Genomic DNA, 13731 nt, shown 5'->3' on the forward strand with positions numbered 1-13731 from the left:
CTAAAGCTAAAATCACATTCAAATAAGCTCTTGTTATTGAGGTAGGAGAGAGCAACTCTCCAAACTTGTAGATTTAGCTGTTCATATCGAAGACATGAATGCTGAAAATTTCTGCAATTTTATGTGTACTAGGAGAGTATAACAGCAGAGTAACTTCAGTTTTAACAACTAAATTTAGTATACCAATTACATATTGCCTAAACTGGACCGTTTAGATAGCTGACCATAGGTAGCATGGACAGAACAAAAGTTAAAGCAATGCAGGGATATGCAGTTTTGCAGTCCAGCATGGGAGGCACAGAACTGTGCTGCATTGCGAAGTGTTCTACACATCTCCAGTTTTTACTAGATAGTCCTATACTACAGATTTACTGTACTACACAGAGACCTAAATGGGGTAAACAAAATACCAAATGATGCCAGCACTTTATCAGAAGTCACCCTGCTGATGAAACTTTCCAGAAGATGGAGGCTTTGTTTCATTTGAGTGTCAGTAACTTGTTCAGTAAATTCTCATCACAAAAATGTGAGATGTCAGTACCCACCAATGCCAAAGGGAAAATCTTAAAGAAAATACCACTAGTTTTCAACTTATATCAGTAGCCTTCTAGTATACTAGTAAACTACGTTGTGTTTATTTTAGCCCTGCTGACTAGTCTGTAGCTTTCAACCACTAGCAGCCAAGCACACTCTCAAGCCTCTATGCACCGGCTTCTCCCCAGTATTGTATTCCTGTGGCTTACTATGTGTGTGCATGTGTGGGCAGAGGGGAGGGCAGATAGTGAAAATTGGAGAGTTTTAGCACGCTTTTAGAGCATCCAAGCCTGAAGTCAGGGTGTTTAATGCTTGGAATGGGATGGTCGAGCAAAATGATATCACTTTTATCTGGAATCTGGGAATAAAGCCAGCTCAGATAAAACAGAAATAAACAAACCCCAAAACAACTGACTAATCTGACAGCTGTGGCAAAGCAGGCCAAGAACTCAACTACTTTACTGCAAATGGAGCATGCTTACACTGTACGTTGGTAGTGTATAGAGGCAGCTGGATGAGGGTGACATATAAACAAGTGGTAGGCGCACACCTGCAAGAACCTCACATTCTCCCAAGGATGCCTGCAAGTATATTACTTCATTTCCAGTTTTGATTTGCAAATATTTTTTGACATCTACATTTGAAAGAAGTGCTCGGTCTCCTCAATGTGGACAACAAAATTTGAAGGATATGCCTGAAAATCTAGAGGCAGTGTTTCAGATTTCTAGATCAACAGCTCTCCCGCTGCTGTTGTGCAAGACAGAGTGGCATGGTTGGGGTGATATTGCAGAAAAGACTTTGTACTTAGAAGAAGTCCTCTGACATAGAGGCTCCTGTATACACGGAAACAACTTCAAAGCTGATGAAAGATAAACAGATAGTCTTGCTGTATTCTCTTGCAATGTTACGAGATAAAGACACTGCCAAAAAGACAGTCAACACCAGCCCCAGTGGAGAAGAGAGCCTTGTGACACTCAGTGAAGCAGTAAAGAAAATCTTCAATGGAGATTTGGGGAAGAAAGCCTGGGATTTAGATGCTCTGGTAATGTATGGAATGAACAAATATGACAGAATAAATGAAATGGGTAAGGCAGCTTCAGAGTTCATCCTGTGGTAACTCTAGTGTTTTGCTTAACACAGCAGTCTGAGGGCTCATAATGAGAGAAAGTCTCTTCAGCAGGAATAAACTGCATATTTGGTTTTCTAAGTGTGAAATCCCAAAAGGGACTCAAATAGGCTTTATATTATTACTTGGATGAAGAACATGATATGGATGTCCTTGGTTTACCTGTAATAGCTTTTAGATATGCTTTTACTCCATTGCACTTAATATATCATTTTATTATTTGATTTATATTCATGTTTCATACGGTAAGCGTGACAGAAAAAGGAAACAGAAAAAATGGGATGAACCTGTGTTTGGAATTTCCCTAGGTTTCTTCTTCATTAAGGGTTTCATAATGTTATTTTTTTTTTAATTCTAATCCAGCCAGCACCTTGTTGGGACCAAAACCTGGCAACTTGGAGGTTCCTTTAACTGAGAGGGGGTATGTAAGCTTGAACATGAAATCAATTAATCCAACCTTGTCATTTGCCAATTTCAGATTAATTACCACTTTGTTCTACTATCTTGCATAGGAACGCCTATGTCTCCCTGTAGGGAACTCTTCCATCTTTTCATAGTTTTCTTTGTCACATAGACTTCCCTGCCACCCAGCCTAATTTATTTTTCCTTGATTTTGAGTTTTACATTGTATCCCCTAAAAGGACTCACAGCTGTGTCTCTGTTTGAATCTACTTTTGTAATTTCTTGCTACATTATGTTCTTTCAATATTTCTTTGTAGCTTGTTCTGCATCCTTCATGATGCTGGCACTATCAGCTCTGACTGATCTATCATCCTAAAGCTCAAAATCATCCCTTCTACCTTCCAACTGAATATATGATTCCATTTATAGTTATTTAATGGGCCTTCTGCCAGTATTCAGACAGTCATAAAATGGTCTAGGTTGGAAGGGACCTTAAAGATCATCTGGTTCCGATCCCCCTGCCTTGGGCAGGAACACCTTACACTAGACCAGGTTTCTCAAAGCCCCATTCAACTTGGCCTTGAACACTGCTAAGGATGTGGCAGCCACAGCTTCTCTGGGCAACCTGTGCCAGTGTCTTATGTCTCTCATAGTGAGAATTTCTTCCTAATATTTAATTTAAATCTACATTCTTTCAGCTTAAAGCCATTCCCCCTTGTCCTGTCACTACATGCTTTTGTAAAAAGTCCTTCTCCAGCTTTCTCATAGGCCGCTTTAGATCCTAGAAGGCTTTTCAAAGGTCTTCCCAGGCCTTCTCCAGAATGAACAACCCCCTTGCGCTTGGCCTGTCTTCATAGGAGAGGTGCTTCAGCCCTCTGACATCTACATGGCCTCCTCTAGAATCATTCCAACAGGTCCACGTTCTTCTTATATTGGAGGCCCCAGAGCTGGACACAGTACTCCGGGTGGGGTTTCATGAGAGTGGAGTAGATGGGGAAAATCACCTCCATTGATCCACTTGTCATGCCCCTTTTGATGCAGCCTAAGATATAGTTGGCTTTCTAGACTGCAGATGGCAGAAAATATATGAATTGCATATAATTGCCCATATTACATGAGCAGGTATTAGGAAGCTCTCCTTTGGCCAGCAGTGGGTCTGGTCTGGAGCTGGCTGGAGCTGGCTTTGTCCAGCACAGGGCCAGCCGTTAGTCTTTCCTCACAGAGCCCACACCTGCAGCCCCCCCTCTACCAAAACCTTGCTGCAGAAGCCCAACACAAGTTCTCATTACAGTGTTGGCAACATTTTGACTGTAAATAAAACACACAGGGAACCAGGAGGATTTAGTAGGGTAATCCTAGTACTCCAGAAGTTCAAGAAGTAATTTTCCTAATTCAGGCTGTAAAAAAAGTCAGAACCCATTTTTTCAAGGAGTTATAAAATATTGTGATTTGTTGGGTTCCATTTTCTGTACATATGTTTTCCCTGGAAAATCATAATAAGTATGACGATGGCATTTGTTTTCATTTGCTTATTTTCAGCAGACAGTATGGGGCATGGCTAAAAGTCTGAGTCTGTGCTGCAGGGAGAGGCTGCCATGTGCCCCAATGTAGTGAGGAATGATGAGGAATACTTCCAAGAGAAAATATGTTGAAACTGGAAATGCCTGAGGGCTAACAGAAAATTCAAGGGAGGACAGGGACAACAAAAGTAACTAAGACCCACAAAGGTGAAGGACTTATTTAATGTTTTGTTGTGCTGCATTTATCCTTCAAGTTTACGATGAGTAGCCTCAGTGAGAAAAGATTGGGGCTGCCCCATCCTGTATGGTTTAATCCAGCCACCTCAACTACAGACCCACTGCAGAACAAAGCTAAGCCCATTGTGAAGTCTGTGTCACCTCTGTGGAAAAACGCTTAAGGAAAAATACCAAACGCTGGGGGAGAGAAAGCCTTGATATTTTATAAGCACTGAGGATGGGGAGAAAGTCAGCAGCTGGATAGATGCAGATCTGTAACACCTGAGAATAGGTAGCATAGCTTAACAATTTCTTAGTCTTTTCAGGGTGCTTGCTCTTGGCAAATTCATCTTAGTGCCTAAGGTCTTATCATTGCTAAACAATGTGAACCACTCCTGACTGCATTTGCACTTCCTGACAAAGCCAAAGTTTACTCCTTGAAGTAAGAAACCCTTCTTTTGTAGATGGTTTGGACAGACTACATAAAGCAAAATAAAGGACACAGTTTTAAATTACCATGCCTACTTTTTCATTCAAATACTTGAAATTCACCTCACTATTACTTGTCTTATTTATTTTTCACCCTTAGAGGTAATGCTTCCTGACAGACTTATGTTCTGAGCCTGACTTTTCTCACTTTGATTGTTGACTTCAATTGCCTGTACGTGGACATTTAAGATAATTTGAAATTTTCTAGGGTATCCTGCCCGGCCTCCAGCTGAGAGATCAGTAGTGTTTATCTAGGCCTTGCATCTAATTGATGATATGCAGATACCTTATTCAATCTAAAACATTGCAAATGACACTAGGCACCCATATTTGGGAAAGAAGTTTAGCTTTGAGTCTCTTTTTAGGATAGCTTTTTAACTGATGTGAGTTCACTGATAAAAGTAGAAACAAAATAAATTGCAACAATGCAACAATGCAGTAGTTCCCACACCCCATTGCATGTCTTGCTATGTGTAATTGCATAATACTCTGGGTTTTGGGTCTTCATCTACAAGTTCAACAACTAGATGCAATCCATGTGACCCAAGGTAGATAATTGCAACACAGAGGGTTAGTCTTGAACCAGTGAGCACAGGATGCCTTTATTATCAAAGAAGAAGTACAGATACTCATTATCTTAAAATATTACTTTTAGCCTTCCTAAAATATCATAAAATTTAATCCCATTGAACCACACATTAAATGAGTCTTACAGCCACTGCTGAAAACAACTGTTGCATAGTCAACAGATTGACTACAAAGGGAGCCTAGGATGGCAATTCACTCTCAGTGTTTAAAGCTAGGTAGGCTGAATGTCTTATCTGAAGTCTTTGCAAAATATTAGCTCACCATCTGAAGAATTTATACAGATCCAAAATCCTAAGGCTGATTCGTTCTAACAGGAAGGGTGATGTTCAGTGACCATGGTATTTTGACATCATTTGTTCTGTAATTTTCCAAAATGAGATGCAAAATGAGAAAACCAGATCTTGTCTAACATGATCAAATTTAAAATGTTCAGGGAAGGAATTTAGATAAATATAGAGAAACCAACAGCTCAGTTGAGTTTCCAAGATAAGATTGAAACAGAAATTTGAATCCTTGATATTAAGCTCTGAAAGATGCCAAACCTACTTCTGACAGCAAACACCAAGGGATAAGAAGTTATTCAAGGTTTTATATTGAAGTTTTAAGAGATGTCATTTCACTAACATTGGAGAATTTTTTGTTTAGAAGTTAGTTTGTGAGAAAAGCATTGGCTCCTTTTCTTTCTTTTTTTTTTGACTCTGTACTGCCTATGAACATGTTACATTGGCCTTTAGGAAGCATAAAATGATATGCTTGGGACGTTCTGCGCAGGATTTTACTCAGACCTACTCTAACAGAGTTCAAAAGTCTACCAATTCCAACCATATTAAATTGGTGCAAAGCAATGGGACAAGTATGTTAGAAAGTTTTAGCAGAAGACATATTTTGTATCTGTAAAATATTAAAGAAAATATCTGAATATTCTGTTTGTCTTCAGGCTGATCAGGCTTCAAGTTCATTAAAGAAATAGAAAAATGCCATATCCAAGGTTAGGAGTTCTGAATGCAGAAAGCATTTTCTGCTGTGCTTAAGAGGTAAACTGTGGAAAACAGAGTTTGATTTGATAAAGAAACTTTCCATAGCTCATTCCACCCTTAGGACAATTTCAGTTTTTTAACTGCAGTCATTGGCACCTAAAAGTTTTTATTAAATCATTTACAACTTGCAGATTTTTCATCAGACTTCAACAAAATAAACCTAATTCTTTCTCATATTAGCTTTACTGTCTGTCTACATTTGAATGCAAAGGCTTATATCTGCCCCAGAATTTTTCTACTTAAAAGTGTGTAAGCCTGGGTAAGCACTTGGGAATGAGGGATGCACTGTTTTAAGCAATTTTATGTTCAAGAATTTTACTTACCACTCAAGCAACATATGCCAATAGATGTAATTCATTGGATTGCTTAATATAGAAATAATTGTGTTATACAGTATTTGGACTGTAACTGATTATCTATCATGCAGATTGCTGACTTAAATCTTACAACCTGCTTCTTCCCACAATGTGATTCATTTAATCATAAACCTAGTATGATTTTCTGAATCTAGACCAAATTCAGCAAAATGCATAAGAATAGATCTAACTGTAAGTATGCAAATGTTTCCACAGGCTCCAAGTTAAGCATATATTTAAGCAGTCTGATGTCTCAAAGCCTAAGTAAATCTTGATTCTTGATCTAAAATTTGCTTTTCATAAACATCTGTGAGCTTCATTTTATACAATTGTTAAAGAATGAAAAGTTTAGCTACAGAAGTTACCAACAAAAGAAAATTCTGTTTGAAATCCACCAATATGTTTGCTAATCATTTTTTCAGTATTTGCCCATTTGTCTGTTCAAATGTCTGGGTCTGGCTTTTCCTTTATTTCAGGAACATTTTAAGCAAGCTATGCAAAAATCTTCCTTTGTGCTAGTTTGGCATATCGCAGGAAGGTTGAAGTTTTTTCTTCCTTCATTTTTTTTTTTTTTTATGCCTTCATGTACCCTGTGGAAAGCTTAAAACATTTAAACTTTCTTCTAGGACTGACTGTTTTTCAAGTTCATTCAGATGTAGCTTATATTTCTGGTATGTTGTGAGGAAAGATGCCTTTATTCATATAAATGGTACTACTTAAGACCTGAGAAATCTTAGCTGTTTATATCTCTTTTAACATGAGTAGCTAGAGGCTTTCCATCCCAACATTATTTAATGAGCTGCTCTGTGTCTTTGCCTTACTAAAATACAAGCACCTTAAACATTAACTGGGGTAGAAGTGGCATGTGTATAGAAGCTTGCATGAAAATCACAAAGCTTAATTCTTTTGTGCTTTTGAAATAGCTACTCAGCCCTGGCTCCAGATCAAAATACTAGCATTAAATGATCACGGTCTTCAAAGGCTGTATAATTTAGTCTAAATATTCTACCACACATAATGTAACTACTGCAAAGACTCACTGGTGATTGGCCAACCTTTCCATTTCCAGGGTTATATCTGAGAATAGATAAAATTACCTCTTACCTGAAAAATAAACAAAATGTTGCAGAAAACCAGATCAGCAAATATGAAACATTTGCTAGTGAACAGGAAAAGCCTTCCCCTTTAAAATGTACAAATTGGCGTACATGACATCTAATTTTCTTTGTGTTTGATTGGAGAACTAATAAACAACAGAGATCAGCAAAAAGCATTTCAAGCTCCTATACAAATAGGTTAATATCAGTACCGCCTACTCCTAACAACTAACCTGAGATGTGATTATTTAACTGCACTGCTTTTTTTTTTCTCTTGATTTACAATGCAGTTTTACAATTCAAGCATACTGTTAATAAAATAAAGACAGAGTACATCAGAAATCTATCACAAGGCTTGTCAGCTACAGAAAAAACAGTGAGCCTTTAGAAAATGACTGTCCTAGTTCTGTTATGCAAAAAGGGCAAGGAAGAGGAACTTCTTTATTTTTCTTAAGCAGTTCATTGATTTATATACTTCTTTCATGACTTTTTTCACTCTTGTTTTCTCCAGATTAAATAAAAAAAACCTTAATCTTTTCATCTTTTGCCCCACCAAAGTCTTTGTTACCTTCTAATTATATTGTCACAGGCCTTCATTTATTTCTGCTGTTTTGTGTTTTGGTTTATTTTCACTTATATGACCAGGAGAACAAAATATCAAGAGTACACGAGGGCAAACATGATGTACACAACGTCGTAACATTATCTTCAGGATTGGTTTGTATCCTAATCCTTACCGTAGCACAACGTGGTATTTTGGTTTGGCTGCTCCTCCACTCAACAGATCTCCCCACACCATCTGCAGAATACTGGAGCTTGCTAGCATAGTTTTCCCTTCCTGCTCTCACTTCAGCAGTTTAAGCCAATTGCAGCTCTTATATCCCCCTTACCTACTTGTCTTCACCAGTGAACAATGAGAGAAGAACAACCAAGGGGTAAAAGACCAGCGTCAGCTGTCCCACCACCTCTTGCCTCCTTGTACTTGGCACTTGTCCAGCCTACTCACCTCTCCCTAGGTTTGCCCCACTGCTCACTGGAGTAACTTAGCTTTAGTGACCAGAAGAGGTACAAGGCAACAATGATATGTTGAGCAGGAAAAGAAGGAGTAAAAAAGCATCTGGCTTTGAAGTAGGAGGTGTAGAGAAGTGGAGAGGGAGAGAGTAGAGGTGATGGTAGAGTGGTGGGCACTAGGAGAAACCACTGTAACAAGATTGTTTCAGGACTGGTTGAGAATCACAGAACTACAGAAATGACAGTAAGGTTGATAGGTTGGGAGTTTGTTTTTAACCCACAATTTCTCCAAATTATTCTTTTGTTTCAATTGGAATTGAAATTTAATTTACATTTGTTATACCTAAACAAACACTTCTGAACATTTAATTCTTCAGTCATCTCTGCAGAAACAATTGCATCACATTCGTTATCATCTTACACAGTTTATCTCTTCTCCAGCTCATTAATATCTGATAAATCAAATGCAGAACATGGTTCTTTTCATCAGGTACCTCTATGATGAAGAGTAAGGATGAAGTTTACTTCATTAAATGTTTTTGCTGTCTAAAAGTAGAATATGTAGTCCAAACTAGTCACCAAAGCTACCTTAAGAAAGCCAGACACCATGAAGCACTTCCACAAGGTGAGCCATCTCATCTAAGATGGGATGATTTGCCCCTTGTTTTCTGTCTCTTTAGCGGTTTCTGGTATGTAAGCGCAATTCACTTCTAATGTATTACAGCTACTTAATTTCCTTGAAAGCCTCCTTCAAGGGTTTCATAAAAGGCTTGTTGAAATTCCAAATTAGTTACAATAACTGCCTTCTTCTACCTACAATTCAGTTCAAATACTCTGAAGTTAGAGAAGTGTGATTTTATTTTATGGCAGCTGTTTTTTTCAGCTTTACCATTTGACACCAATCAAGATGTTCTATAAACAAGAGACCTTCATTTATAATTCAGATCTTTTTTTCATACTGAAGCAAATCTGAAATCTAAAATTTCTAACATTTTTTAAAGGAGATTATACTTTCTGCCATCAAACTCCCCAGGTGGGGTTGATTAATTTAATGAGGTATTACATCTATTTTGACAGCATTTTCCTTAAAATCCTTCAGTGTGTCATCCAGTCTTGTTACCTTGTCACCACCTAGCACCTCTCCCGAACTTTAAAAACTGCTACCGCTTCCTTGTATTGCCTCCAAAAGTTATTTTAGGATACATATTTTTCCATCATGCTTACTGAAAAAGACAGTCTGAAAGAAATGTAATTATTTCTTGACACCACTACCATATTTAAACACATTAATTTACAGTAGTGGGTATTATTGCAGGTTGTGGAGGAGGAAAGGAATCAGGAATCCAGTTCCACTCCTCTTGAGTATTTGAAGATCATAGAATCATAGAATGACTATATACTGGAACAGTAAAAGCATGTTTACAGTTAGAAGACAACAGAACCAGAAACTTGAAATCAGCAAATACCAACCTCCTCCACATACTTGACTGTGGGACACAAATGGTACTCAGTGATTCAAAAGTATAACAATTATTTTGTGGTTGTTTAGGATTTGTTTGTTTTCACTTTAAAATGCTTGTCATTACCACAGGTCATCAATTCAAAACTATGTAAGGAGAATCTCCCATGTTATCATTTATTGTTATTTTTCCCACTGTATTTCTAATTCACATTTCTACTATTCCCTTGTTATTGTTCATATTTTTCTTACTCATTTTATTAGTAGAACAACCTTGGATTTCAAAAAGGGGAGGAGCTCTGTTTTGAAATAGAAATTATCAGTTAAATGTAATGGATCTAATTCAGGATATATGCATTTACTATTTTCATAGAGAAAAGCAAAATACTGCAAAGCAACTTCCCTCACATTTTTCTAACACCTGCTCAACTAGCCTCATTTGTTTAGAGTTGAATGCCCAAAGGAAAAATCTCTCATTTCATGCAAGAGTTAAACTGTCAGACTAAAATATAATCTCTGCACAGTCAGACTAAATTAAAAGATACTACAGCAATCCCAGGAAGTTAAGCAGATTTGAAGAGAAAACAGTACAGAATAAGTTAAGTTTTATAAAGCTTCATCAGCTCTCGTTTTTTTTTTAATTTCTCCCCCTTCTTTTTTAATCCTTACAATAAAAAAGATCCTATAACTATAGAGATTTATCACAGATGACAAAACTATGAAAGGCAATCATAATTTCTGACACTTCATTCCAATTCCTTCTTCTTACTCCTAGCTTAAAATTTCCAGACAAGTTTTGTAATGACCTACCAGGTGTTGGTTGTGCAGCTCCAGGTAGTGTCACAGTTCAGAGCCATAATGTACTAATAGATTTCCACCAACAGTTATAACTGTACTTGGGTGACTTTCTGTGATTTGCAGTCTGCCACTGCTGTGTGTTTTTACGCTAATGCTTCATAAATACATTGCTGCCTCTGCATCTGATAACTGAATCATTCCCCATAGATGCCTTATGGAAAATATTTCACATTTAGATTATTGTGAAATACTGTCCCTTCTTATCTCCCAGATACATTATCCCCACAAATATTGTAAATGCTGTAGCAAAATGTTTATCTGTTCTAATTAGCACACATGGAGGAATGAAAACATTCATAATTGCATTTTGTTCCTCCTGAGCATTTAATGCACCATGTGTCCACTGGAAAAAAAAATAAAATAATACCTTTATCTTGAAAAATATCAGAATGTCATCAATTCACTTTTTAAAATATTAGAGTGAGAAGAGTTGATTAGCCAAGGCGAAGTTTAGTAGGATACAAAACCTTGTATCCGTAGTTTGTGGCTTCAAACCCAGTTTCTTTCAGTGGAATCTGAAAGGTTTATCAGAATCACAGCTTTCAAGGCCAAAAAAATACCTTTTGATCAAATATCCTGACTTTACATTAAAATTACCTATTTATCCCTGCACTACGAATGCTATTTGTTTAATCAAATTTTATGCTTCAGCAACATATGTGAAAACATTCAATGGATCAGAGATCCAGAAAACCCAGACTTGCCAAAATTATTTTTTATTTATTTTTCTAGAACCTTTTGGCCTGTAATATCGAGCATTCTCTTTGCATTTCTGGATTTGGACAATACAGGCCACTTCATAAACTAGACCAGCTGCTTTTTCACCTCATTTTTCTGGTTTTATTCTATATTGTTTTAGCTTTTCAAAATTACCTTAAAACCTGAAACATGTCTGCTGCACATAGTTTTCCAATATAAGCCTTTCCAGGTCAAGTTCCCCTCCCTACTCCCAACCATTGTTTCACTATTTATGCTCAAAGTGTTATACTGCTCCTTTTTACAAGAGAATGTTAGGTGCTTGTGTTGATTTGTTTGCTCCCTAGTTTTCTTTTCAGTGTTCTTTTTTTAGGACACAATGGTTAGCTATGGTCAATACTCCAAGAATGAGGCCTAAGTTATCTAAAACTCATCCAAGAGCATGACACCTACCAAGTATAACTCATTTCCTGAACTTTCTAACCCATAGGTGATGAAATTCACCAGAGCACTCCCTTACTGGTTTGGCAGGCCCCTGAGTAATGAATTTTTTTGGCCCACACATGTTCAGAAGTGCTTGTTCAGATGAACATGGCACCTGCCTGTCTCACAACTAGTTTAGGTACATGGTGAAAGTGTTACCTCAAGTTTAGAAATAGAGATAGATATGCATTCATTTTTACAATACAGCATTTTCACAGCAGATTGTCACTATTCAATTATTTTTCCTGTAGTGTTTTCCCTAAACAGTTGTTCTCCAGGTCATATTTTTGCATTTAATTGTCCTCCTGCACCTTACAAGCATAGCAAAAATGGGGGTTTACAATAAACCATATTTTTACAGTACTGCTGATTGATATGGCCTATATTTATCACTTGCATTACGTTAATGCATAGCCTTAAGGGTAGGAATAGGGGCCCTTCTGTGCTGGATGCCTGCCACATATTCAATAAATAAAATAATTCCCTGCCCCAGAGAGACTACTTTCTAAACATAGAGTTGGATAGAACAGGTGGAAAAAAAACAGAAGTAGACAATAGTGAAACAATTATTTTTCATCTTGCAAAATTGTAACTGTTATACTACACAGCAACTTAAATCTGTTTTCCCATGTACCAAAAGCAAACTATTTTCTGTTTTCAATAGCTATCTCTTTTCCCATCAGTTAAAAATATTTATATCAATCTTATTTCATTTAACTTAATAATTTTTAAATCACTTTCACTGAAGTATAAAAAGCTGTTGAGCTCCTTTATTTAAATATGAAACATAGCAATAATCACTCTTTGGTATTATTCTAATTAGCTAGATCTCCTCATGGAGGATAACAAATGCATACTAACTCAGGACAATTAGAAAGATGCTAATAAATGTGACACTATGGTTCCTCACAGAATGCAAAAGCAGAGCCAATATGTAACCAAGCAGCTTTCAAAGAAAATTACACATTTCAGGAGCTAGAACTTAAAGCTTTCATTGGGATGATTTCAAGAGACAGGGACTCATTACGCTTATCAGTCAGTATTCACCCTGTTACATTTTGGTCCCTTCAGTTGGTGCTAGACTGCAGAGAAAATTAAAGTTATCAGTATTAAAAAAAATTGGCAACGCTGCTGAATCAGTAAATTTCAAAGTGCTGGGACTAACTCATAGCTAGCAAAACCAGCAAAAATCCTTGAACTTCCATGGAATTCCATATCCTCTCTTGTCAATATTTTTTATGTATCTGACAGAGTATACTGTGATAAGGTAATAAAAAGTCTGGAAATTAGAAAGAAAAACACAGTTGATGAGAAGGTAGACTGTTTCATTTTGTTAATTTGCTTTTTCCCAAGACCAGATTTGTTTCAAAGTATAATGCTGAGGTTGTCTCAAGGAGAACACTGTAAACATCCTGCCCCTCATAGAAGTTTAGTTGTCTCTTCTCGTGACTACTTTGAGACACTGTACACAACTCAGAGGTAGCTCCTGAAAGGTTTATCTCATCCTCTAAAATCTGGTACGTACCTGCTACACAGCTCACAGATTTCAGTAGAAATCATTCTGCAGGCTTCAGTACTCATTGGATCAGACCACAAAAGATAATCCAACTAAAGCTATATTTTAAAGTATGAGAATTTAAATTATTCTATTCATGTGTAATTCCAAAGAAGCCCTATCCCACCAAAAGATACCTGCTAAATTCAGCACGAATCTCTCTTTCAATAGTCATATCCAAAGGGCAAGGACAATTCCACTGGATTTCAAAATTAAGCCTTTGGGACCAAACATTGCTGTCTTTCTCTATGAGAGGTCCCCATGACTTTCAGTCCAACATCATGTCCAATACCCAAGGTAAGCA

The 13731-nt window shown here is 37.1% G+C and overlaps 1 long non-coding RNA gene across 2 annotated transcripts in view; it reads left to right on the top strand.

Annotated features, from left to right (window-relative positions):
- Positions 1–13731, top strand: part of LOC134173922 (uncharacterized) — a 51583-nt gene that overhangs the window by 33908 nt on the left and 3944 nt on the right. The gene's annotated exons all lie outside the window — the stretch shown is intronic.

The sequence above is a fragment of the Pezoporus occidentalis genome, unplaced genomic scaffold (genome assembly GCF_034315485.1).
Source record: "Pezoporus occidentalis ecotype Australia unplaced genomic scaffold, CSIRO_AGI_Poc_V1 ctg57, whole genome shotgun sequence".
NCBI lineage: Eukaryota > Metazoa > Chordata > Aves > Psittaciformes > Psittacidae > Pezoporus > Pezoporus occidentalis.